Below are 27,525 nucleotides of genomic sequence, written 5' to 3'. Positions count from 1 at the left end.
CAGCAATGTTTGGGTTATGGCTGAAGATAACAGGACTGTGGTATGCATGTTAGCCAATCTGGATTCTGTTGCTCTGTCTTGTGAATCTGGAAGGAGATTTTTCACGGGCTTTTGCCGGGGAGGGATGAGGAAAGAAGGCACGAATGGAGAGATTTGGTAGACCGCCGGATGGGGTGGACTTGGAGCGAGGGTACAAAGGGCGGCGACGATCGGAGGAGGTCGATGGTGGATGATCGACTTATCAGCGAGCTCCAACTTTGTGCACAGACTGTTCAGCAAGATGGGCCCTTTTTTTCGTTTCTTTACTAACCATATAGTCAAAGTAAGAATTATAAAGCTAAACTGTTTAATCTAATATTGTGTACTGTTTGTTGTTTCAGGGTACTGATTTGTGACAGGGGACACATCGCGCAGCATCCACCCAAACAAGGTTTCTTAAGTTTGGCCGGGCTGAGGGATATCACCCCCTATATTAAGCCGTTAGCTAAAGCGAGAGTTACACTGGCATGGATAGAGGAATGGCTGACAGGCAGGAGGCAGCAAGTGGGGAAAAAAAGGGACATTTTCTGGTTGGTTGCCAGTGACTAGTGGTATTTCTCAGGGTTCAGCATTGGAACTGCTGCTTTTCACATTGTTTGTCAATAATTTGGATAATGGAATTGATGGCTTTGTGGCAAAATTTGTGGATGATACGAATATGGGTGGAAGGGTAGATAGTGCTTAGGAAGCAATCCAATTGAAGGAGGACTTAGATAAATCTGTAGAATGGGCACAAAAAAGTGGTAAATGGAATATAGTGTTGGGAAATGTACGATAATCCATTTTGATAAAAGGAACAATAGTGGGGATAGTTATCTAAATGGGAAGAAAATCCAAATGTCAGAGGTGCAGAGGGTCTTAGGAGTCCTCATGTAAGACTTCCAGAAAGTTAATTTACAGGTTGAATCTGTGGTTAAGAAGGCAAATGCAATGTTGGCATTTAGTTCAAGGGGAATATAATAGAAAAACAAGGAGATAATGCTGAGCCTCTATAAGAGGCTAGTCAGGCTGCACCTTGGAGTAATGTCAACTGTTGGGGGTCCCATATCTCAGAAAGGATAATGCTGTCATTGGAGAGAGTCCAGAAGGGAATCACGGGGATGATTCCAGTAAAGAAGGGGTTAATATGAGGAGTATTTGGGAGCTTTGGGCCTGTACTCACTAGAATTTAGAATAATGGTGGGGGGGGGGGGATCTCACTGAAACCTACTGAATGTTGAAAGGACTAGATTGGGTGGATATGGAGAGGATGTTTCCTGTGGTGAGAGTATCCAGAACTAGAGGGCCCAACCTCAAAATTGAGGGGCGACCTTTTAGAAAAGAGGTAAGAAGTTATATTTTTAGTCAGAGAATAGTAAATCTGTGGAATGCTCTGCCACTGACTGTGCTGGAGGCCAAGTCCCCGGGTATAGGGTATGGCGAGAAGGCAGCTATATGGAGTTGAGTGGGATATAGGATCAGCCATGATGGAATGGCAGAGCAAACTTGATAGGCTGAATGGTATAATTCGGCTCCTATGTCTTATGGTCTCAGGATCTACACAAAATAAAATACTCAAGAGCATAACTGCAGTAATATAATTAAACATGTTCTTAGACAGTATATTATAATCTTCCCCCACCAAAAATAGTCATGTCCTCATGACTTTGTAAGCCTTTGTAGTGTTATTAATAATGTATTAATAATTAATAATGTATTAATAACACTACAAAGGCTTACAAAGTCATGAGGACATGACTATTTTTGGTGGGGGAAGATTATAATATACTGCCTAAGAACATGTTTAATTATATTAATACATTATTAATAACACAGTACTTATACTCACTATCACTAGCATTTCTGTTCCCACCCACGTTCTGACAGTATTCAGGGTGCGACTACAGCATTCAAATGAATTACATGATTACAGGACCTCAAATCATTTGTAAATGGAAGTAACATATCTCACCATTGGGACTGGCACTAGTCTGTTTCCCAGATGCAGCGCATGTCAGCCGATCTGGAGGTTTCCTGACCTTCTTATATCAGTTTCAGTTTCTTCAGTCTCAGCCTCTCCTTGTGGCTGTTCCTGTTTACTTGGAGATGCCTCACCCTGTCGATCACTCGTACCTTCCAGCAACTCAGTTCCTTCTGCCCCCTGACTGAACTCAGCTTCATCTCCAATTATATTTGCATCCAGTTCCCCTTCATTGTCTAGTATCATGTCTGGCTGTCCAACGGTTGTGCTTCCTACTATATCCAGGTCTGGAATGGCAGATTCAGACATCTCTTCATCAACCCTTGGGAAGTTAGCATAAGGCAAGCCACATACCAATTTCTCTGTCCTCTGGGTCAGTGGATTCATCTGGTTTCACTTCAGGTTTTTCCACTGAAATTACATCTACCCTCAGCTTGTTGCCTTTCTTTTCTCGTTCTCCTTTGCAGAGTTATTTTACTAGATGCAGGTTCCAAGTCAGATTTTGGGTCAACATGCACTCTGCATCCCAGAAGTAAAAGATGATCCAATGGAGAATTTTGACAGGACCATTCTCACCTTCTGGCTTTAACCAGAAAATTTAGCAAATTTGGCGTAGAAACCCAGTGGTCAGCCAACTTACACTTCCCAAATTAGTCATATTTCTTAATAGAACTCTCCCCAGGCATCAGTTGAAAGAATGATATTTTGATCGTATCTCTTCCCATTTCCTTGGTTTTGTTAGCTGAAACAGCTGGTAGCTCTTAAGTTTTTTGCAGTTCTTTCTTCATATCAGACACATACTTGAGATACGTCTTCTGCAGCAAGTCCTCACTGGCGGATCCAAAACAAAGATCCAAAGAAACACACACAAAATGCTGAAGGAACTCAGCAGGCCAGGCAGCATCTATGAAAAAGTGTATTTTCGACATTTTGGGTCAAAACCTCTCGGCAGTTCATTGACTTTGATGCCAACTTCCCTCACTCAGGAGAACGAGACACGATCATCACAAGGATGTGCAATCAGCATATTGTATCTGAGGGTAACATCTCTTCTTGATGTGTTCCTGACAAGCCACTGTCACCCTGTTTGCATGGAAAGCCAAAGATAACCGCAGTTCAGATCTCAGCAGCACTCCTGCAGGTAAGCGTGACTCTTCTTCCCCATCATCAGGAGCATCCACCAGGATAGTCTCGGCAAATTTAGGGGTTCTTTTCACTCCAGCTACTCCTCCAGGATATAACATGACAAATATAAGACTGGGTGTACTACACAGTTCCTCATTTATGCTCATCATGCTGCTTAGGAGGAACTTGTACCTTCTCAAATGCAGCTTGAAACACAGAGTGAATGGACAAGGTTTTCAAAAAGTACTCTCCATTTCTCTCCTTGCATACTCCCACAAGCCTTCTCGCAACTTAAGTATTTGCTCCCACAGAATGGAAGCTTCTAACTCCTCGTACCATGCCTACTTTGTATGCAATTGGCTAGCTCACCCTAGATCACATGTTCTAACCTTCCAGACCAGCCAATCATGCAGGACCTTGCCAAAAGGTTTGCTGACAATGTCTATTATCCTGCTGAAAATATTCTTGGTAACCTCTTCAATGAAAAAAAAATCAAATTTTTGAGATACAATTTCCCATTTTGACTCTCCACAATCAGTCCCTATCTTTCCAAATGCAAATGAATCTCTCATATCAAGTATAAGAGTCCTTTGATCTTTAGACTATTCAGCAAAATTTCATCTGGAAGTCCACCCAAATGCTTCCGGAAAACATATTTGTTACTCAAAGCACCTTGTAAAGCAAAACTCATGCCATAACAGAATAATTAAGGAACACACAGGAGAGACTGTAGAATCTAGAATCTGGAGCAATGGACAAAACTCTGAAGGAACTCAGCAGGTCAGGCAGCATCTATGTAAGGAAATGGGCCGTCAACATTTCGCTTCAGGTCTGGAATGAAAGAGGAGATAGCCAGTTTAAAGAGGTGGGATTAAGGCAGGGCAACAAATGATGGGTGACAGGCAGACCCAGGTGAGGTGAGGACAGGAGAGAGTGGAAAATAATGCAAGAAGCTGGGAGGTGACAAAGGGCTGAAGAAGATAAAATCTGACAGGAGAGAACAGTGGACCATGGAAGAAAAGGAAGGAGGTGAGGAGGGAAACTGGAGGAAGGAATTTGTGGGTGACAGGCAGATCAAGAGGGCAGGTAAAGGAAAGAGAATGGGTGATGGGCTGATGGGATAGGGAAAACAAAGGGTTGACAGAGGGGAATATTTAACAGAAGTTACAGCAATTGATGTTCAGGTAATTTGAAGTCTACCAAGGTGGAATAGAAGGAGCTGTTCCTCTAATCTGCTTCTAGTCTCAATTTGGCAGTAGAGGAGGCTGTGGATAGACATATCAGTGTGAGAATAGGAAGTGGAATTAAAATAGCTAGCTAACAGGAGACCTTGCCTGGTGCGACAGACAGAGCAAAGGTGCTCAATTAAGTGATATTCCCTCAGGTCTTGCTGACAAAGGTGGCTGCACCAGGAACAGAAGATGCAACACCCAGATAAGTGCTTAGTAAACATTAAAGGAAAGGCAGATAAACATTGTATCAAGTAAAAAAGTAATGACCTACTTGAAATGTACCTCTTCTCTCAGAGTATATGGAAACCAAGTGAAGCAGAAAACAAATATGCCAAACTGCAGTTTATTACTTCGATGAGTCACATGACTGGATTAAACCAATAGAATAATGGGTCATGTGTAAACAATACAGATCCCTGCTGCAATACAAACATGCTCTATGATGCATTAGATAAAATTCAGTGACTAACACAATGCATCTCACATACATCAAATCTGCAATGGCCAAGAAAGATCACTAACATCTCTACTTCCTCAGGAGGCAAAAGTCCCATCAACCTTCACCAATTTTTAATCAAACATCCTTTCCGAATGCATCACGGCTAGGTATGGCAACCATGTGACAACAAGAAATTGCGCAGAGTTGTGGACACATCTCAGCACATCATGGAAACCAGACTTCCATCCATGGGACTCTTGTCTTTTCTTCTCACCGCCTTAGTAAAGCAGCCTACATAAGCAAAGTCCCCACCCATCTCTCTTCTCCTCTCCCCCACTAGGCAGAAGTTCCAAAAGCTTGAAAGCACGTGTCACCAGGCCCAAGGACAGCTTCTATACCGCCATTATAAGACTATTAATGTCTCCCTGAGCAATGGATGGATTTTCAACCTCACAATATGCCTGATTATGATCTTGTATTTTACTGGTTTACCTACACCGCAGTTTCTCTGTAGCTGTTAAACTTTATTCTGTATTCTGTTATTGTTTTACCTTGTTCTACCTCAATGCACTGGGTGATGATCTGATCTGATGAACAGTATGCAGGACGAGCTTTTCACTGTACCTTGGTATTTGTGTCAATAATAAACCAATTCCAAAAAAAGTCACTGAATAGTTTCAAAGATCAACGATTCCCTAACAGAAGCCTTAAAGAAGGGAGAGTAATACCATGTTAAATACCCACTGATTTAACAACTTAAAAAGCAGGGCCTAGTTAAATACAAATAGGATCAGCACAAAAACAAGTCCTTTGGCTCGCCATGATACCACAAGACTTCCAGTTTGAACTTCAGAAACTTTCAGCCAAAAACTGAGCTGAAAGGGGGAAATATTTAGAAAATTTAACATGCTAAAGATTCCCACTCTCAAATTCTAACTGTATCCTTGTCACCTACATCATTATTCACCAGTAGCATCATCCCCACATTCTGGCTCCTGGCTAGTCTTACCTGATGGCAGGACTGATTCTGCCCATCCAGAACATTCTGCCCTACCCTAACTTTCACCATTGAAGGCTCTCTTCCTTCCTGCTGTCTGAATGAGTGAAGCCATTAGCAAGAATCCTCTTCAAACACAAGCTGAGACCTTCATCATAAAAGTTCCAACCCCCACCTCTATGACATCACCCAATTCAGTCCATGTGCTGCTGAAAGATATGTTAATGGCAGTTATTGCTCATTCTAGAGATTTAAGAGTCAAGATTGTATAATGTCATTTCCTGTGATAAAGCAGTGGTGGTTGGGGTGTGGAGGAGTGGGTTAGTGGTGGAGGTGTTGACCAGCCTTACTGCTTGGGGCCAGTAACCATTTTTGAGTCTGGTGGTTCCTGATATGGATACTATGTAGCTTTCTCCCTAATGGGAGTGTGTCAAACATCCATGAGAAGGGTGGGTGGGATCCTTCATGATGTTACTGTACCATCCCTTTTCCAGCACCTTTCTGTATATACATCTATATCTGAGTGGTGGGCATCCTTTCATACTCGTCCAATCTTGGTTCGGAGTCCTCAAAACCTAAGCAATTCAAATGCTCATACACTCAATGCCTGTTTTGAGTGAACTTTGATTCCATCACTTCTTCCAGCAGTACATTCTAGGTACTCATCACTCCCTGCATGAAGAAAAGTCATAGAGAGAATTTGTGTGAGACCGGAACTAGAGCTGTTGAGTTAAGGGTGAAAGGTGCAATGTTTAAGTGGAACATGATGTGGAATGAGCTGCCAGTGGAGGTGGTGGATGCGGGTTCAATTGTAACATTTAAGTTTGGATAAGTACGTGGATGGAAGGAAATGGAGGGCAATGGGCCAGGTGCAGGGCAATGGGCCTAGGCAGAAAAAAAGTTCAGCACAGACTAGATGGGCTTAAGTGTCTGTTTCTGTGCTGTAGCGTTCTATAACTCTATGATTCATGTTCTTTTTTTTAATTTTTTGCCTCACATAAAATCTGTGTTCTCTAATTTTATGTACCTCTGATACGGGGGGGGGGGGGGGGGGGGGAAAGAGTATCCTTCTGTCTCCATATCTATATGGCTCATAATTTTATATACCTTAATTATGTCCCCGCTTAACCACCTCCACTTCAGGGAGTGCAATCCTAGCTTTCCAGTCTGAAACACTCCATCCCAGGATATGTGCTGTAGAGCACAAGAGACTGCAGATGTTGAAATCTGGAGTAAGAAAAAAATAAGATGCAGGAGAAAACTCAACAGGTCAGGAAACGAACAGTCAATGTTTCCAGTCAAGGCCCCTCAGTTCTTCACTCAGAGAGTGAAATGAGTATGGAATGAGCTGTCAGTCAATAGACAATAGGTGCAGAAGTAGACCATTCGGCCCCTCGAGCCTGCACCGCCATTTTGAGATCATGGCTGATCATCTACTATCAATACCCAGTTCCTGCCGTCCCCATATCCCTTGATTCCCCTATCCATAAGATACCTATCTAGCTCCTCCTTGAAAGCATCCAGAGAATTGGCCTCCACTGCCTTCCGAGGCAGTGCATTCCAGACCCCCACAACTCTCTGGGAGAAAAAGTTTTTCCTTAACTCTGTCCTAAATGACCTACCCCTTATTCTCAAACCATGCCCTCTGGTACTGGATTCTCCCAGCAACTGGAACATATTTCCTGCCTCTATCTTGTCCAATCCCTTAATAATCTTATATGTTGCAATCAGATCCCCTCTCAACCTCCTTAATTCCAGCGTGTACAAGCCCAGTCTCTCTAACCTCTCTGCGTAAGACAGTCCGGACATCCCAGGAATTAACCTCGTGAATCTACGCTGCACTTCCTCTACAGCCAGGATGTCCTTCCTTAACCCTGGAGACCAAAACTGGACACAATACTACAGGTGTGGTCTCACCAGGGCCCTGTACAAATGCAAGAGGATTTCCTTGCTCTTGTACTCAATTCCCTTTGTAATAAAGGCCAACATTCCATTAGCCCTCTTCACTGCCTGCTGCACTTGCTCATTCACCTTACATAACATAACATAAGAACATAAGAGATAGGAGCAGGAGTAGGCCAATCGGCCCCTCAAGCCTGCTCCACCATTCAACAAGATCATGGCTGATCCAATCTTAACTCTAGTTTTCACCGAATCCCACAAGGCAACAGTGCCAACCAACAGGGCACCATGCCGCCCATTTTATTTTATTATTCATCCCGCCCAAACCCATGTGATCACCCGGGGGGAAAAAAACCGAGTTGCCAATTGAGGAGAAAAAATCTGGAAAATTCCTCTCTGACCCATCCAGGCTATCGAAAACTGGTCCAGGAGATCACATGGCTGATCTAAACCTAGCCTCATGTCCACTTACCTGCTCGCTCACCGTATCCCCTAATGCCATTTTTATCCAGGAAAATGTCTATCTCCGTTTTGAATTTATTGAGTGTAGTAGCTTCCACAGCTCTCTGGGGCAGTAAATTCCACAGCCCCACTACCCTCTGAGTGAAGAAATTTCTCTGCATCTCAGTCCTGGAACGGCATCCCCTTATTTTAAGATTATGCCCCCTAGTCCTAGTTTCACCCATCATTGGGAACATTCTCCCCGCATCCACCCGATCAAGCCCCTTCACAATCTTATATGTTTCAATAAGATCGCCTCTCATTCTTCGGAACTCCAATGAGTAGAGTCCCAATCTACTCAACCTCTCATCATACATCAACCCACCCATCCCCGGAATTAACCTAGTGAACCTTCTCTGCACTGCCTCGAGAACCAGTATGTCCTTTCTTAAATATGGACACCAGAACTGCACGCAGTACTCCAGGTGTGGTCTCACCAATACCCAGTACAACTGCAGTAAGACCTCCCTGTTCTTATACTCCATCCCCCTAGCAATAAAAGCCAGTCACCTTCAGTGACTGATGAACAAATCTCTTTGTATTTCTCCCTTACCTAACATTACACCGTTCAGATAATAATCTGCCTTCCTGTTCTTACTCCCAAAGTGGATAACCTCACACTTATTCACATTAAACGTCATCTGCCAAGTATCTGCCCATTCACCCAGCCTATCCAAATCACCCTGAATTCTCCTAACATCCTCATCACGTCACACTGCCACCCAGCTTAGTATCATCAGCAAACTTGCTGATGTTATTCTCAATGCCTTCATCTAAATCATTGACGTAAATCGTAAACAGCTGTGGTCCCAATACCGAGCCCTGTGGCACCCCACTACTCACCACCTGCCAATCCGAGAAACACCCATTCACCGCTACCCTTTGCTTTCTATCTGCCAGTTTTCTATCCATGTCAATGTCTTCCCCCCAATGCCATGAGCTTTGATTTTACCCACCAATCTCCTATGTGGGACCTTATCAAATGCCTTCTGAAAATATCAAATGCCTTCGAAGTGGTGGATGCAGGCTTGACTGCAACACTTAAAAGAATTACACAGATGGGGGCTATGGTCCCAGTGCAGGCAATGGGACTAGACAAAACAAGAATTTGGCATAGATTAGATAGACTGAAGGGCCTATTTCTGTGTGCTAGTGCTCTCTCACCCTAAATTCCTACTCAATATGGCTATCTAAGCTTAAAAGCTATGCTGTCTGATTCTCAATTCCCCAATTCTGGGAAAAAAGACTATGCCCATTCACCCTGCTATTCATACGCTTCATTTTAAGATTTGTAAAATTCTGCCATATTCCCCCACTCACTGAAGTTCAGAGAATTAGCTGAAGTTAAAATCCATGGAAATGAAACCAAAATGACTACTGTGGTTCAGAAGTCAGCTGAGCTGTGTAAGTTGAATGTTGATAAGACATGTGTCAAAGTGGCAGAATGTGATTAGAGGTAGGCCAGAAAGATCTGTAATTGCTGGAGCTGTAAATAAGTTCATTAACCAACTGGTGATTGGATAAACAGCCAGATATCTAGGCCATTCAGCCCATCGAGTCTGCTCCACCATTCATAGAAACATAGACCATCATAGATGATTTATTATCCCTCTCATCCCAATTCTCCAGCCTTCTTTCTGTAACCTTTGACCAGTCAAGAACCTATCAACCTCCACTTTAAAAATAACCAATGACTTGGCCTCCACAGCTGACTGTGGCAAGGATTCACCACAGGTTCGGCTATACTCGGATTAAGTGTTCTGTGTTGGTTACTATACTCTTAGAAGGATATGGTTTCACCAGTGACTGCAGAGGAGGCTCATCAGGATTTTGCCTTCAGTCTGGGGAGAGACTGGATTGGCAGGGCTTGGTTTTTTTCACCCCTTAAGTGAAGTGAAGGAGGCTGAGGGATGACACAAAATAAAGAGAGGGCACAGATTTAAGGTTAAAGGCGATTTGAGAAAGTCGCAGAACATTAATAGATCAAATGGCAAACTAAACTTCAACATAAGACGATAAGAAATAGGAGCAGAATTAGGTCATTTAGCCCATCAAGTCTGCTCTGCCATTTCATCATGGCTGATCCATTTTCCCTTTCAAGCCAATCTGCTTTATGGATCATCCATGCTGACCCATAAAGGATAGAACAAATATTTTTAAATACTGATAGAGAAAAAACTACAGTGGCTATCCACAAAGACTTTGTGCCCAATTAAACATCATGAAAAGGTTGAGCAAGCTTGAGTTTTTCTCTTTTAAGGAAGATGAGAGGTAACTTGAGACTTGAGAGGTGGCAATAAGGGTCTGAAGCCAGCCCCTCCCCTGCCTCTGGCCCAGGCAGCCCGACCTTTGCAATCTGGCCCAGTGCTTAAATTGGCCAAACCTAAGGTCGCTCCTCACTCTCAGACCTGGGCCCTGCTGGCTATCAAACTGGAAGGGCCCAGGTCCGTTGGTGAGGGATCTGCAAGATCTTTAAATTTTCAGAACTCACTGGTAAAACCTAAGTATGTTAAGTATTAATAAGCATAATATTCAACATTGCAGAAAATCTGTTAGACTGGTACCAAAGTCCAATGAGTGACAGATTACTGTTATATTCCAATGGGTATTTAATGGAGAAATAGTTATCCACTTTGGTACAAAGAATGAGATTGAACAATGACCAAGCACATAACACTGGTGTAACACCGCTCCAGTAGCACAGATTTAAACCTCAAGAGCTGGCTGAGCGAAATTTCTTGCAACCACTGGTCTTTCTCCATATGTTCCCATTTCCTCCTACATCCCAAAGATGTGCTGGCCATTATAAATTACTCCTTTTTGGTTGGGGTCGACCATAGATGTTGCATCTTAGCTGTCTACGTATACACAAGCTAATATGCAAGCCAGGGCAGTACGATATGAAGAGCAAGCGGTTTCCCATGTAGTAAGCTCCCCCTCTCCATGCAGCTGATGAATCCAAAGAAACAGCAGAGACTGATACAGTTTGGAACTAGTGGCATCACAGGAATGGCCAGTACTATGTTATACACAACATAAGACTGCCATAGGGACTCCAGTTCTAGATTTTTCCTCAAGATTTATTCCCAAAACCTTCCCCATGAGTGGATATAGCCACAAGACAGCAGAGGTTCAAAAACAGTTTTTCTTCTGCTGAATGAGCTACCAACCACAACTGACAAGCCTTATCTGCCCAGAGTAACTGGTTTTAAGGCACCAGTAACCTGCCTTTGCCCCTTCTCTGGTCAGTAGAAACAGTTCCGCCAGGCTTAGTAGCTAAGCTGCACATGAAGGCCAAAGGTTGGCCTTGGTTGTCAGAGGCTATTTTGAGACACATGACGTTGGGATATTTAATAGGTCATGGGAGCATATCACCACTACGCCCCACCCCCACTGACTCTGACAACCTTAAAGAACCCCTAGGGTCGGTTGGTTTTAGGAGAACTAGGAGGAGACTAATGCAGAAACTCCAAGAGTCAGTTTCAACTTGATAGAATGAATGGCCTCCCCTCATAGAAAACTTGAGAATGGGAATATAGAAACAAAGAAACCCTACAGCACAATAGAGGCCCTTCGGCCGAACATGTCCTTACCTGAGAAATTACCCAGGGTTACTCACAGCCCTCCATTTTTCTATTTTTCTCTGTTTTTCTGAAGAGCCAACCACCTCTTACCCATCTCCATCCATCTCTTCAGTTTGGTTCCCATCCCCCTGCAGCCCTAGTTTAAACTCTCCCCAATATCCCACCAGGATATTGGTCCCCCTGGGATTCAAGTGCAACCCATCCTTTTTGTACAGGTCACTCCTACCCCAAAAGAGGTCCCAATGATCCAGAAATCTGAATCCCTGCCCCTGCTCCAATCTCTCAGCCACACATTTATCCTCCACCTCACCCTATTCCTATACTCACTGTCACGTGGCACAGGCAGTAATCCTGAGATAACTAGCTTGGTGGTCCTACTTCTCAACTTCCTTCCTAATTCCCTATACCACAACCTCTGGCTGTCCTCCTTCCCACTTCAGAATATCGTAGCCACAATCAGAAACATCCCAGACCCTGGCACCTGGGAGGCAAATTACCATCTGTGCTTCTTTCCTGCATCCACAGAATTGCCTGTCTGACCCCCTAACTATAGAGTCTCCTATCACTACTGCCTTCCCCTTCCTTTCCCTACCCTTCTGAGCCACAGGGCCAGATGTGCCAGAGGCATGGCCACTGTTGCTTCCTCCAGGTAGGCCATTCCGCCCCCAAGAGTACTCAAGCAGGAGTACTTATTGTCAAGGGGTACAGCCACAGGGGTACTCTCTAGCCTCTGACTCCTGCCCTTCCCTCTCCTGACTGTTACCCACTTATCTGTCTCCCAAGGCCCCGGAGTGACTACATGCCTATAGCTCCTCTCTATAACATCCTCACTCTCCCTGACCAGACAAAGGTCATCAAGCTACATCTTCAGTTCCCTGACACGGTCCCTGAGGAGCTGCAGTGTTTATAATATAGCAAGATAATATAGCATAATCTTGCTGCCGTACCAGAGGAAATGGGTGTTTTCACACAGGAAATATATAGAAAGCATCCTATCCAGATACATTGTGGCTAGGTATGGCAACTGATTTATATGTGACTGCAAGAAACTGCAGAGATGTGACACAGCTTGTACATCATGGAAACTAGCCTCCCCTCCATGAAAGACATTCTGTCTTCCCCACCCCCTCAATCGGGTACAAAAATCTGAAAGCATACACCACCAAACTCAAAGACAGCTTCTATCTATCTGATAAAAGACAGCTGAATGGGCTGCTAGCACAATAAGATAGACTCATGACCTCAGAGTCTAATTTCACTCACACCCGCTCTGAACTGTCTCCAGAACCTATGGATCTGGGGTCTACAATTTCAAGGATTCGACAATTCATGTTCTCAGTAGTATTTATTTATTATTTCTTTGTATTTGCACAGATTGTCTTCTTTTGCACATTGGTTGTTTATGTGTAGTTTTTCATTAGCTCTATTGTATTTCTTTGTTCTACTGTGCATGCCTGTAACAAAATGAATCTTGGGATAGTACATGGTGACATATACATACTCTGATAATAAATTTACTTTGAACGTTGAGCCTTCTTGTCTGTCTGCACTCTGCTGCTGTAACATAGTATTTTGCATTCCATTGCTTTACCTTGCACTAACTCAATGTGGTGGTGTAATGAATTGAAATTCAACATTACGTCTAAAAACTTGGAAGACATTGCAGACGCACCTGGAGGAATTCTCACCAAGAGGGAACTGTGCTACATGAGAGCGACCTCACTGTGCTGCAGAGAATAGGTGGCAGCTGTGAAAGGAAAGAATAAGCATCCAAAAAAACCCAGCCACTAACCAAAGTCCATAAGACACAGGAGCAGAACTAGGCCATTCAGCCCATCGAGTCTGCTCCACCATTCCATCATGGCTGATCCCAGATCCCATTCAACCCCATACACCTGCCTTCTCACCATATCCTTCAATGCCCTGACCAATCAGGAAACTATCAATTTCAACTTTAAATATACCCACAGACTTGGCCTCCACCACAGTCTGTGGCAGAACATTCCACAGATTCACTACCCTCTGGCAAAAAAAAATCCTCACCTTTATTCTAAAAGATTGCCCCTCAGTTTTGAGGCTGTTCCCTCTAGTTCCGGATACTCCCACCGGAGAAAATATTCTCTACACATCTATTCTATCTTGTCCTTTCAACATTTGGTATGTTTCAATGAGAACCCCCTCCCCCCCGCATTTTGCAAATTCCAATATGTACAGGCCCAAAGCTGCCAAACGTTCTTCATATGTTAACCCCTTCATTCCTGGAATCACTCACATGAACCTCCTTTAGAAGTTCTCCAATGATAAATCCTTTCTGAGATACAGGACACAAAATTGTTGACAATACTCCAAGTACTGTCTGACTAGTGTCTTATAAAGGCTCAGCATTATCTCCTTGCATTTATCTCCTATAAATGCCAACACTGCATTTACCATCTTTACCACAGACTCAACCTGTAAATTAACCTTCTGGCAATCTTGCACGAAGACTCCTAAGTCCCTTTCCACTTCTGATGCTTGAATTTTCTCCTCAGTTAGATAATAGTCTGCACTAGTGTTCCTTTTAACAAAATGCATTATCATATATTTCCTAACACTGCATTTCATATGCCAATTGTTGCCCATTCATCCAATTTGTACAAGTCTTCTACAATCACATTGCTTCCTCAGCACTATCTACCCCTCCATTTATCTCTGTAACATCCACAAACTGCCACAAAACCATCAATTCCATTATCTACGTCATTGACAAACAATGTGAAAAGTAGCAGCCCCAATACTGAACCCTGAGAAACACCACTAGTCATTGGCAACTAACCAGAAAGGGCCCCTTTTATTCCTACTCACTGCCGCCTGCCAGTCAGCCATTTGGTTATCAATGCCAGTGTCTTTACTGTAACACCATAGGATTTTATCTTGTTAAGCAGCCTCATGTGTGGCACCTTAGCAAATGCCTTCTGAAAATCCAAGGAAATGACTTCCACTGCCTCTCCTTTGTCAACCCTGCTTGTTACTTCTGTGAAGAACTATTAACAGATTTGCAGGGCAGGATTTCCCTGGACAGAAACTATGTTGACTTTGGCTTTTTTTTATTAGTCCCCAAGTACCCCGGAACCTTGTCCTTAATAATAGACTCCTGTGGTAATGTAAAGTATTCAGTTAAAGGGTTACTTTGTGGGTCACTGTTCTTGAATATACTACTAACGCAATGTCTTATTTGTAAAAAGTTCCAAAAACTCCCTTTATCTACAAAATTATATTTCCTCTGAAATCCACATGACATAAAAATTCAATTCTCATAGAGATCATCTACTGTATTTACACCTTTAATTTTCCATTCTTTCCAGTACACCATTCTTTACCCAATGCATATCTCAGGATTATTCCAGAGCGAGGAGTATAACTGGTTTAAATGTGACATTCTACAAGCTTTATGAATTGTACTCCACACACTCCTTGAGTGAAATAGTACAGGATTTAGATTAGTCTTGTTTTCCACATGATGTGAGAGGATGTTAAGGGGAGAATGTGATGCAGCCAGGCTCTGTTCTATAATTACCCAATCTAAATCAACATCAGCCTTGTCCCAATGTTTAGCTAATTTGGTTATTTCAAAGGATAATTTATATGCCTTGACGTCTGGTAGACTGAGCCCACCCGTGTCCCTAGACATACACATTTTACTCATTTTAATTCTGGGTTTCTTCTTATCCCATAGAAAATCACTGATAATTTTGTTGTATTGCTTGTAGATCAAATCTGAAATATTTAAAGGAAGCATCATAGAAAGATAGTTAAACTGAGGTGCTATAACCATTTTAACTACATTGACTTTACCCCAAAGTGACAGTCTCAGTGCCCCACCACTTATCCAGATTATTTCTTATCCTACTCAATAAAGGATCATAATTTAATTATTTCATCCAAATTCTGATCAGTGTTTTATAAAATGTTCAAGCACTCTGTGGGTGAATCGTGTAACAATCTCAAAGCAGTATGGCAGAAGGATCTTAGAAGCAATATTGAAGATAATGAGTGGTCAAATATTTTATCAAATGTGGGTAGACATATTAGGGAAGCAAGAGGGAAATTTATTCAGTATGAGATAGTCACATATTATTAGACACCAACTAGACTCTACAAAATGGGGATTGTTGATAATTTATGCTGGAAATGTAAAAATGAGGGCACATATTTTCACATGATTTGGGAGTGTTCTATGGTTCGTCCATTTTGGTGTAAAGTTCTTGATTTGTTGGGGAATTGGTCGGGTTCCACACTGCCCTTGTGCCCATGGCTTTGTCCCTTGGGTGACAGGACAATGATACCTAATGTAAACAATGACAAATTTACTATTTTAAAGGTGGGTCTCATTACAGCTGCAAGAATTATATTGCAAAACTGGAAAAAACCCAGATGTCCCACAGAGAAGGAATGGACTGAGGAAATGATTAAGATTTGACAGACAGACAGACGTACTTTATTGATCCCGAGGGAAATTGGGTTTCGTTACAGCCGCACCAACCAAGAATAGTGAAGAAATATAGCAATTAAAACCATAAATAATTAAATAAAAATAAGTTAATCATGCCAAATGGAAATAAGTCCAGGACCAGTCTATTGGCTCAGGGTGTCGGACACTCCGAGGGAGGAGTTGTAAACTTTGATGGCCACAGGTAGGAATGACTTCCTATGACGGTCAGTGTTACATCTCAGTGGAATGAGTCTCTAGCTGAATGTACTCCTTTGCCTAACCAGTACATTATGGAGTGGATGGGAGTCATTGTCCAAGATGGCATACAACTTGGACAGCAACCTCCTTTCAGACACCACCGTCAGAGAGTCCAGTTCCACACCCACAACATCACTGGCCTTACGAATGAGTTTGTTGATTCTGTTGGTGTCTGCTACCCCCAGCCTGTTGCCCCAGCACACAACAGCAAACATGATAGTACTGGCCACCACAGCCTTGTAGAACATCCTCAGCATCGTCTGGCAGATGTTAAAGGACCTCAGTCTCCTCAGGAAATAGAGACAGCTCTGACCCTTCTTGTAGACAGCCTCAGTGTTCTTTGACCAGTCGAGTTTATTGTCCATTCGTATCCCCAGGTATTTATAATCCTCCACTATGTCCACACTGACCCCTTGGTTGGAAGCAGGGGTCACCGGTGCCTTAGCCCTCCTCAGGTCCACCACCAGCTCTTTTTCACATTCAGCTGCAGATGATTCTGCTCGCACCATGTGACAAAGTTTCCCACTGTAGCCCTGTACACAGCCTCATCTCCCTTGCTGATGCATCCAACTACGGCAGAGTCATCAGAAAACTTCTCAAGATGGGAAGACTCTGTGTTGTAGTTGAAGTCCAAGGTGTAGATGGTGAACATTGTGTTGGGAAGAATTAACAGTGAGGGAAAAGTGCAAGACGGGTATTTCTGTTTCTAAGTCTTATTTGTTTTCCTGTCATGCGATGGCTGTGTAAATATGCTGTACTGTATCTGCTCTATGATATGCTGGGTTGCTTTGTAAAATAAGAATAAATAATAATAAAAATTTGAATTTAAAAAAATGGACTCCAACACTTTTGCCAACCACTGAGGTTAGGCTAATTGGCCTATAATTTCCTTTCTTTTGCCTTCCTCCCTCCTTAAAAAGTGAAGTGACATTTGCAATCTTCCAGTCCTCCAGGACCATCCCAGAATCAAGTGATTCTTGAAAGATGATGACCAATGCACCCGTTACCTTTTCAGCAACCACGCTCAGGACTCTTGGGTGTAGTCTATCTGGTCCATGTGACCTTCACACCTTTGAGTTTGCCTAGCACTTTTTCCTCTTGTGTTAGCAATGGCACCCACTCCTGCTCCCCGACACTCACAGACTTCCGGCAAGATGCTCGTGTCTTCCACAGTGAAGACAGATGCAAAGTATTCATTAAGTTCATCTGCCATTTCTTTGTCCCCCATTACTACCTCAGCAGCATAGTTTCCAGCTGTCCAATATCAACTCTCATTTCTCTTTTACTCTTTATATACAGGTGTTCCCCCCCTCCCCCACTTTACAAATGTTCGCTTTACTCCACTTCGCTTTTACAAAAGACCTACATTACTTTACTTCACTTTTTACAAAAGACCTACATTACTTGCTTTCGCATTACAAAGATGATTTTTGTTTTTACGAAAATTTTTGCCATATAAATTAATGGTTCTTCACTTTACGCCATTTCAGCTTAAGGAAGGTTTCATAGGAACGCTCAACCTTTGTAATGGGGGTGACACCGGTAACTGAAAAAAAACTTTTGGTATCCTGCTTCATATTACTGGCTAGTTTGTCCTCATATTTCATTTTTGCCCTTCTTATAGCTTTTTAAGTTGCCTTTTGTTGGATTTTAAAAACTGCCCCATTATCCAACTTCCCACTCACTTTTGTTACCTTATACGCCCTTCATTGGCTTTTATGCAGTCCTTAACTTCGTCAGCTATGGTTGCCTACAACTGCCATTTCAGAACTTCTTCCTCTGTGGGACATATCTATTCTGCACCTTGTGAACTGTTTCCCAAAACGTCATCTGTACTTCTTCCTACAGATGCTGCCTGGTCTGCTGCATTCCACCAGCATTTTGTGTGAGAAGCCAAGTACAACTGGCTTGGAAGGCAAAAGGAAGGTTGTCTTTTATTACAGGTCTATTTGAGTACCACAGCAGGTAAGCCTTCCAGAAACTGGAATACTGAGTATAACGTTGGTATCCTTGTTAGACACATAGAAAACCTACATCACAATACAGGCACTTCGGCCCACAAAGTTGTGCCGAACATGTCCCTACCTTAGAAATTGCTAGGCTTCCCCATAGTCGTCTATTTTTCTAAGCTCCATGTACCTATCCAAAAGTCTCTTAAAAGACCCTGTTGCCGGCAGCCCATTCCACACACTCACCACTCTGAGTAAAAAAAACTTAGCCCGGACATAATCTCTGTACCTACTCCCCAGCACCTTTAACCTGTGCCCTCTTGTGGCAACCATTTCAGCCCTGGGAAAAAGCCTTTGACTATCCACACGTTCAATGCCTCTCATCATCTTATACACCTCTATCAGGTCATCTCTCATCCTCCGTCGTTCCAAGGAGAAAAGGCCAAGTTCACTCAACCTATCCTCATAAGACATGCTCCCCAATCCAGGCAACATCCTTATAAATTTCCTCTGCACCCTTTCTATGGCTTCCACATCCTTCCTGAGGTGAGGCAACCAGAACTGAGCACAGTACTCAAAGTGGGGTCTGACCAGGGTCCTAAATAGCTGCAACATTACCTCTTGGCTCCTAAATTTAATTCCACGATTAATGGAGATCAATACACTGTATGCATTCTTAACCACAGAGTCAACCAGCACAGCTACTTTGAGCGTTCTAAGGACTCGGACCCCAAGATCCCTCTGATCCTCTGCACTGCCAAGAGTCTTACCATTAATACTATATTCTGCCATCATATTTTACCTACCAAAATGAACCACTTCACACTTATCTGGGTTGAACTCCATCTGCCACTTCTCAGCCCAGTTTTGCATCTTATCAATCTCCCGCTGCAACCTCTGACAGCCCTCCACACTATCCATAACACCTCCAAACTCTGTGTCATCAGCAAAACTTACTAACCCATCCTTCCACTTCCTCATCCACGTCATTTATAAAAATCACTAAGAGCAGGGGTCCCAGAACAGATCCCTGAGGCACACCACTGGTCACCGGCCTGAATGCAGAATATGACCCATCTACAACCACTCTTTGCCTTCTGTGGGCAAGCCAGTTCTGGATCCACAAAGAAATGTCCTCTTGGATCCCATGTCTCCTTACTTTCTCAATAAGCCTTGCATGGGGTACCTTTATCAAATGCCTTGCTGAAATCTATATATACTACATCTACTGCTCTTCATTCATCAATGTGTTTAGTCACATCCTCAAAGAATTCAATCAGGCTTGTAAGGTACGACCTGCCCTTGACAAAGCCACTCTGACTACAGGCAGTCCCTGGGTTATGAACAAGATCCATTCCTAAGTCTGTCTTTAAGTCGGATTTGTACGCAAGTCAGAACAAATACATCCGGTCTTATTTAGCGTCAGTTACCGTAGATTCCGTAATACAGAGCGCACCTGATTAAAAGCCGCAGGCTCTAATTTTAGAAAGAAAATCAATTTTGTACTTGTACAAGCCGCACCGGATTTTAAGCCACAGGTGTCCCACGTTGTAATATGAGATATTTACACAGAAAGATATTACACGTGAGGATTTTTTAACTTTTAATTAAATCCGTATGGTAACATAAACAAATACATATTGCAAATGCTTTTTTTCGAACCGTGCCTGTAACACAGCTACTTTTAAATATACATACGTATCGGTAACACACAAATTACGTTGTGTATACTTTTTTACTGTACAGTGCACGAACAACATTCCAATATCTCCTAACGACGTAAAAAAATATATATACTGCAGCCTACCAGGAAAAGTTATTGATCGCCTTTAACTTAAAAGCAGCGTTCTCGCGCGGGTCTAATGCGCTCCCCCCCCCCACCTTTCCGTTTATCGCAAACCGGTATTTCCCACAAGACGCGGCGAAACCGGATGTGACGTCATCGCATCCCGGGATGTAGTACAGAAAACAAATATACCGTAGATTTCGCACTACAGAGCGCACCTGATTAAAAGCCGCTGGCTCTAATTTTAGAAAGAAAATCAATTTTGTATTTGTACAAGCCGCACCGGATTTTAGGCCGCACCGGATTTTCAGCCGCAGGTGTCCCACGTTGTAATATGAGATATTTACACAGAAAGATATTACACGTGAGGATTTTTTAACTTTTAATTAAATCCGTATGGTAACATAAACAAATACATATTGCAAATGCTTTTTTTCGAACCGTGCCTGTAACGCGGCTACTTTTAAATATACATACGTATCGGTAACACAAATTACGTTGCGTATACTTTTTTACTGAACAACATTCCAATATCTCCTAACGACTGGTAAAAAATATATATATACTGCAGCCTACCAGGAAAAGTTATTGATCGCCTTTAACTTAAAAGCAGCGTTCGCTCGCCCCCACCTTCCCGTTTATCGCAAACCGGTATTTCCCACAAGACGCGGCGAAACCGGGTGTGACGTCATAGCATCCCGCGATGTAGTACAGAAAACAAATATAGTTAAAACACTTTTAACTTTAACTAGAAATTACTAACAAATGAATTACTAAGCGAAAATATTATAAACTAAATAACTGCCATAAAGGCAGCACAATGCTTTTCTTCGAGTGTTTTCCATGTTGATGAGGGTGAGTACAAATGACTGATTTACAATAATTTAATTGTGAAAGTGCGCTTGATTTATCATACAATTTCATTGGACCTCTGTGAACTACTCATCAATTTTATTGGTCTACTGTTACGAGGCAAAATGTTTTTGGCGGCATGAAAAAAAAACATGCATTAGCCGCACCGTAGTAAAAGCCGCAGTGTTCAAAGCTGTTCAAAGCGTGGGAAAAAAGTAGCGGCTTATAATCCGGCATCTACGGTAGTTAAACGTTTGTCTTAGTATTTAGTATACATTTTACCTTTCTATGCATATAAAACACTGAAGAAACACTTCCAAATACACTAAAATATCTTAAACGTAATACAGTACATAATAATAATAGAGTAATAATAAAAGTCATCATCATCAATAAGGGTAACTACATACAGTTCCATCGATGTCTTGCATACTGGAAGGGGCATTCGTGAGGTAACATTACGATGGACCTGGTGCTGGAGAGTCAGGGTTTGATTCTGCTGCTGGGGAGGGGGGGCTTACAGAGCTTTGCTTTTTCTTGTCATAAATTGCCTTGTAGCAGCAGAGGTCCTCAGTAACTGCACAGTCTTTGGTGAACCTCTCTGCATTAGAATCTTGCTCCTCTAACTTTGCCATCCCTGCTTCAATGAGACAAACTGCTTCAGCTAACTCTTTCGCCTAGTCTTCTCCTTCCCCAAATGCTTTCATCTGCTGCTCTAGTTCCATAAGGTCTTCATTGGTCTGTTCATCAGCATGGGAGTTGTGTAACTCTATGACATCATTTTCACTGATGTCTAACTGCAGTTCATTACCAACATCAACCACAGCTTGCCTGGCTTCAGCGATGTCGTCAGCTGTAAACCCCTGAAAAGCATGCGCGAATTGGGGGCACAATTTAAGCCAAATGCAAAGTTACACAATCACCACAGTGTTAACAGCAACGTGATCCGACTTTAAATGGTGGATGGCATTCTCCTTCCTTGAGCTGACGAACTTCTGAAGCCGTGCAATGTTTTCATGAGTGTCACAAAGTAGTGCGTGTGTTCGTTATTACGAACCATTGTATTTAGCTCAAATTTTCAATATAATAGGCTTTATGGCAGTCCGTTCTTAAGTATGAGTTGTCTGTAAGTCGGATATTCGTAACCCGGGAACTACCTGTATTCCTAATCATATTGTACCTCTCCAAATGTTCGTAAATCCTGCCTCTCAGGATCTTCTCCATCATCTTACCAAACACTGAAGTAAGACTCACTGGTCTATAATTTCCGTGGCTATTTCTACTCCCTTTCTTGAATAAAGGAACAACATCCGCAACCATCCAATCCTCCAGAACCTCTGTGCACTGATGATGCAAACATCATCGCCAGAGGCTCAGCAATCTCCTCCCTCACCTCCCACAGTAGCCTGGGGTACATCTCATCCAGTCCCAGCCACTTATCCAACTTGATACTTTCCAAAAGCTCCAGCACATCCTCTTTCTTAATATCTACATGTTCAAGCTTTTCAGTCTGCTGCAAGTCAGCACTACAATCAGAGAGATTTAAATTTGTTAGAGGGATAAACTTTCTTTGGGGACTGATTTCACTTGGTTGATTTCTGGGAAGAGCTTGTCTAATGAAAAATGATAAGAGTATGTTAGGTCAATAATACCCCGAGTCAGAACAGTGAAATAGAAAAATTCTGAAGGAACTTTTCCTTACCATTCATTTTTCAGTATGCAGATGTTGCTAACAAAGTCAGCAAGCTTTTATTGCCCAGCCTTAGCTGCTCTTGAGAAAGGGGGAAGCAAGTTTCTTTAAAGAAAGGAAGGAACTGCCACAATGCTGCTTCAATGAGGATTTTTAAAGCTTGGACTAAACCAGTGAATGACTTAAGTTAGGATTTTGCAAAACTCTTTTTCCTGGAAAGAAGAAAGCTGCAGGTACTTTCAAAGCAACTGCAGTTCATCTGCAGCCACAAAGATCATCTTTATTTGTCATATGTACATCAAAACATATAGCAAAATGTGCCACTTGTGTCAACAACCAACGAAGTCCAAGAATTGTGCTGGGGTCAGTCCACAGGTGTCGCCACATTTCCAGAACCAACACAGCATGCCGCCAACTCAGTAATCCCATCTTTGGAATGTAGGAGGAAACCAGAGCACCCAGCAGAAAGCCATGCAGTCACGAGGAGAACATGCTTGCTCCTTACATACAGTGGTGAGAATTGAACCCACAACACTAGAGCTAATCACTATACTACCATGCTGCCCTCACAACGGTAAAGGGCATGAATAGTCAAGATTAAGACTGATAGCCAATTCAGTGGTCTTTTTGGTCCTGTATTGTGTTGAACTTCTTGCATTGTTGGAGCTCAAAGGTGGAAAGGTCAGGATATGTGATGGTAAATGTCAAAGGTTGGTGGTTAAACTCTCTTTTCTTGGAAGTGGTAATTGTCCAACACATTTGTGAAACAAGTACAACTTGTTACTTACAGTCCATTTTTGAATATTATCTCATCACCTGATGGGTTAACAGAGATGTTAACCATGGTTCTCTCTCCACAGATGCTGCCTGACCCATTGAGTAATTCCAAAATTGGCTACTTCAGCCATCTCTACTTTTTGCCTCTCTGCTTAAATCAGAAAAAATAACTCACAGTAGTAAACGCTACATTTAAAAATATTGTAAATGTATTGAATTTGGTAGACATTCATATGCATACATAAATCTTTTCAAAATACAAGCCACACGATGAATGCTTTACAATTCAATGACCTTGGACAATGTCATTTCTTTCCCAATGATTTGCTGCATTTCATCATACTTCAAATTAAACTCCAATTTTAGATTAAGCAAATTATAAACCAAATTCACAAATTGTGTAACAATTTAGCCCAACCAATTTTAAATTTCCTCACAGAGGAAGACAAAAAAAACTTTTACTGGAGTACCTGACCATTTCCTTACATTGAATCATAGAAAACTTAGAGCACAATGCTGTGCCGAACATGTACTTACTTTAGAAATTACCTAGGGTTACCCATAGCCCTCTATTTTTCTAGACTCCATGTACCTATACAAGAGGTCTCTTAAAAGACCCTACTGTATCCACCTCCACCAACGTCGCTGGCAGCCCAAGCACTCACCACTCTCTGAGTAAAAAACTTACCCCTGACATCTCCTCTGTACCTACTTCCAAGCACCTTAAAACTGTGTCCTCTCGTGCTAGCCATTTCAGTCCTGGGAAAAAGCCTCTGACTATCCACATGACCAATGCTTCTCATCATCTTATACACCTCTATCAAGTCACCTCTCAGCCTCCTTTGCTCCAAGGAGAAAAGGCCAAGTTCACTCAATCTGTTTTCATAAGGCACGCTCCCCAATCCAGGCAACATCCTTGTAAATCTCCTCGGCACCCTTTCTATGGTTTCCACATCCTTCCTATAGTGAGGTGACCAGAACTGAGCACAGTACTCCAAGTGGGGTCTGACCAGGGTCCTATATAGCTGTAACATTACCTCTTGGCTCTTAAACTCAAACCCATGATTAATTAAGGCCAAAACACCATTGCGCCTTCTTAACCACACAGTCAACCTGCACAACAGCTTTGTGAGTGCATTTTTCTCACTTATATCTGGTACCCCACACCACTTCCTTACTATTAGCCTTTATTGGGATATTAACAAAAGCGAATTGCATTGTAAATAATTCAAACTGTGGGCTTCAATATAACTGTTTTCTGGATGTGATAAAATAGGGAGACACAGATTGCATGATCTATTCAAACTCCACCTCAATGTTTAAAGCTCTTGACTTGAGACCTCTGAATGGTTTCTCCATGTCCTGTGGGGCATGCCTTATTCTGATTGTCAAAAGTCGCTTCTGTTATGATTGGTTAGTTTACAAACTGCAGCTGCTTTTCCCATTGGATAACTGCCTAGTGCCCAGTTTCAAATATCCTGAGTATATCCAATAGCACATGGAAGGGGCATGCTCTCTTCTTCCTTTGTTTTAGGCAATAATGCACATTGTGATTGGGAAGGTATGCTCTGTGCGCACATTTAACCAAGTATGTTTGTTGAATATTCAGCTTTGTATTGACTGTAACTTGGGGAACATGAATGTTTGGTTAAATTTTTACTTTTTGTAAATAAATGATTTAATATACCCATTTGAAATCCATGCACTTCCTGTCTCACTTGCCAGACCCATGAACCTCATTCAAAATTACACTCCTTTGCTGTAGCCTCTAGTGATTTTATTTTAATTTTATTTAGGAAGGCCCACAGTAACAGGGCCTTCCAGCACAATGAACCCACGTCACCCAATTACACTAATATGACCAAAAAACCCACTAGCATGTACAAACGTATATACATATTTGGAATGTGGGAGAAAAGCAGAGCATCCGGAGAAAACCCACAACCACAGGAAGAACTTACAAACAGCATCAGAATTGAACTTGGGTCACTGGTGCTGTAAAAGCGTATGTTACTACGCTGCACCTTTGTGATACGTTGTCAGATATGGTCAGACCAGTTGAAGAATTGTGCTCCTGACCAACTCTGCAAAAATTATTCATTATTGCACTATCACCCTAAAATACAAGAGATTAACTCCTTAACTTCTTTTCTCAACAGATATCTGGAACCTCCTGCCTCATCATCCCTCACCTTCAACAGTTCTGATGCTCAACTCCTTCCTCAGACCAAAAAGATCTAAATCCCCCCTCACTAATCCTTAAATTCACACTCTCCTGGTTTCACTCCTATCTCCCTCTTTTCTTTACAACCTCAGCCTGTACCACGAGCCACACCAATTCATTCGAATTGTATTCCCAGCCTACTGTGAACCATTCAGTCACCCATTCTGGGGCTCACAGTAGACAGAATGGCTCTCTGGATCTCAGGAACACATAAGCCTTTCCACCATGACAAGGTGACAATCTTGGGAGAAGTGGACCCCACAACATTGTAAATGCTCCCCATTTCTCCTACCCTCTAGCTCTTGTCTCTTTCTTCAAATCCATTCTAATCAAGTTTCCAAAGTGGTAAAACAACATCTTCTGAATGTTATAAGTAGCATCCTTTGACAATGATGAACCCTCCATCCTCTTCCTCCAACTGCCTACTGCTGACATAATGCCTCCTCTCTATCTTTCAGCTAAGCAATTCTGTTTTCTCCTGGTTCCAATTCTTATCCTTCCACAGGCAGAAAGCCACCTATAAGAAAGAAGTGTCCATTATCAAGGAAACCACCCTGTCCCCCATCCAGGCCATGCTCTCTCCTTGCAACTGCCATCAGACAGGAGGTACAGAAGCCTTTGGTCCCATACCACCAGGTTCAGGAACTCTCACCTCAACATTAAACTGATTCCACAACCTACAGACTCACTTTCAAGGACTTTCCAACTCATGTTCTCAGTATTATTTTTTGTTCATACAATATGTCTTCTTTTGTACATTGGTTGTTTGTCAATCTTTATGTATAGTTTTTCACAAATTCTCTTGTAAATCTTTATTTTCCTGTAAAATCCTACAGGAAAGTACATCTCAAGGCAGTATATGGTACATTAATACTAAATTTACTTTGACAGTGGCTTCAATTCCTGCACAGTAACACTGAAGATTCCCCTCCCTCTTTCAAGGTGTACTGTACTGGTGTTCAAAACCTCTTCTATTCAGATCCCAACTCAGACTGGGACATCTGCATACATCACCGCTGTACTCCCAGTTTAGCAACACATTTTATAACTTATATCCCCAATAATCCTTGCCTCTCCCTGCCTCTGTATCATTCCCCAGCCCTGCAATCCAATCAAATCTCCACAGATCAGATTTTAATCCCTCTAACAAAAATATATGTGTCTTCACCCATCTGGAATCCGAGCCTTCTTACTCTATTGTCCTTCTTACTCTATTACTCCATTCTCCTGTTTTATGACATTCCTTCAAACCCACCTCTTTAATTGAATTGAATTGACTTTGTAACTTACATCATTCACATGCATTAGGAGTAAAAATCTTCACGTTGCGTCTCCATCTAAATGTGCAATTTATAGTCATTTGTAATAAATAGTATGTACAACAGGACAGTCAATATAACATAGTAATACAATTGTATCAGTGTGAATTAATCAGTCCCGGAGCCTGTTGGTCCTTGCTTTTATGCTGCGGTACCGTTTCCTAGATGGTAGCAGCTGGAACAGTTTGTCATTGGGGTGACTCGGATCCCCAATGATCCTTCGGGTCCTTTTTATACACCTATCTCTGTACAGATGTGCTGGGCTGTCCGTACCACTCTCTGCAGAGTACTGCGATTGAGGGAAGAACTGCTCTCATACCAGTCAGGATGCTCTCAATTGTGTCCCTGTAGAAAGTTCTTAGGATTTGGGAGTCCATACCAAAATTTCTTCAAGCACCTGAGGTGAAAGAGGTGTTGTGC

At 42.3% G+C, this 27,525-nt stretch overlaps 1 protein-coding gene across 3 annotated transcripts in view; it reads right to left on the bottom strand.

Moving 5' to 3' along the window:
• LOC140732441 (protein lifeguard 1-like) overlaps window positions 1–27,525 on the bottom strand; it is a 75,930-nt gene that overhangs the window by 30,328 nt on the left and 18,077 nt on the right. The window contains exon 2 of one of the 3 annotated variants that reach the window (XM_073055099.1): window positions 6,900–7,019. The exons of the other annotated variants lie outside the window; for them this stretch is intronic. The gene's annotated coding sequence lies outside the window, so the exon portion shown is untranslated. The remainder of the gene's footprint in view (window positions 1–6,899; window positions 7,020–27,525) is intronic. 3 annotated transcript variants of the gene reach the window in all.

The sequence above is a fragment of the Hemitrygon akajei genome, chromosome 8 (genome assembly GCF_048418815.1).
Source record: "Hemitrygon akajei chromosome 8, sHemAka1.3, whole genome shotgun sequence".
NCBI classification, from domain to species: Eukaryota; Metazoa; Chordata; class Chondrichthyes; order Myliobatiformes; family Dasyatidae; genus Hemitrygon; species Hemitrygon akajei.
This window is presented reverse-complemented; position numbering and strand designations above follow the sequence as displayed.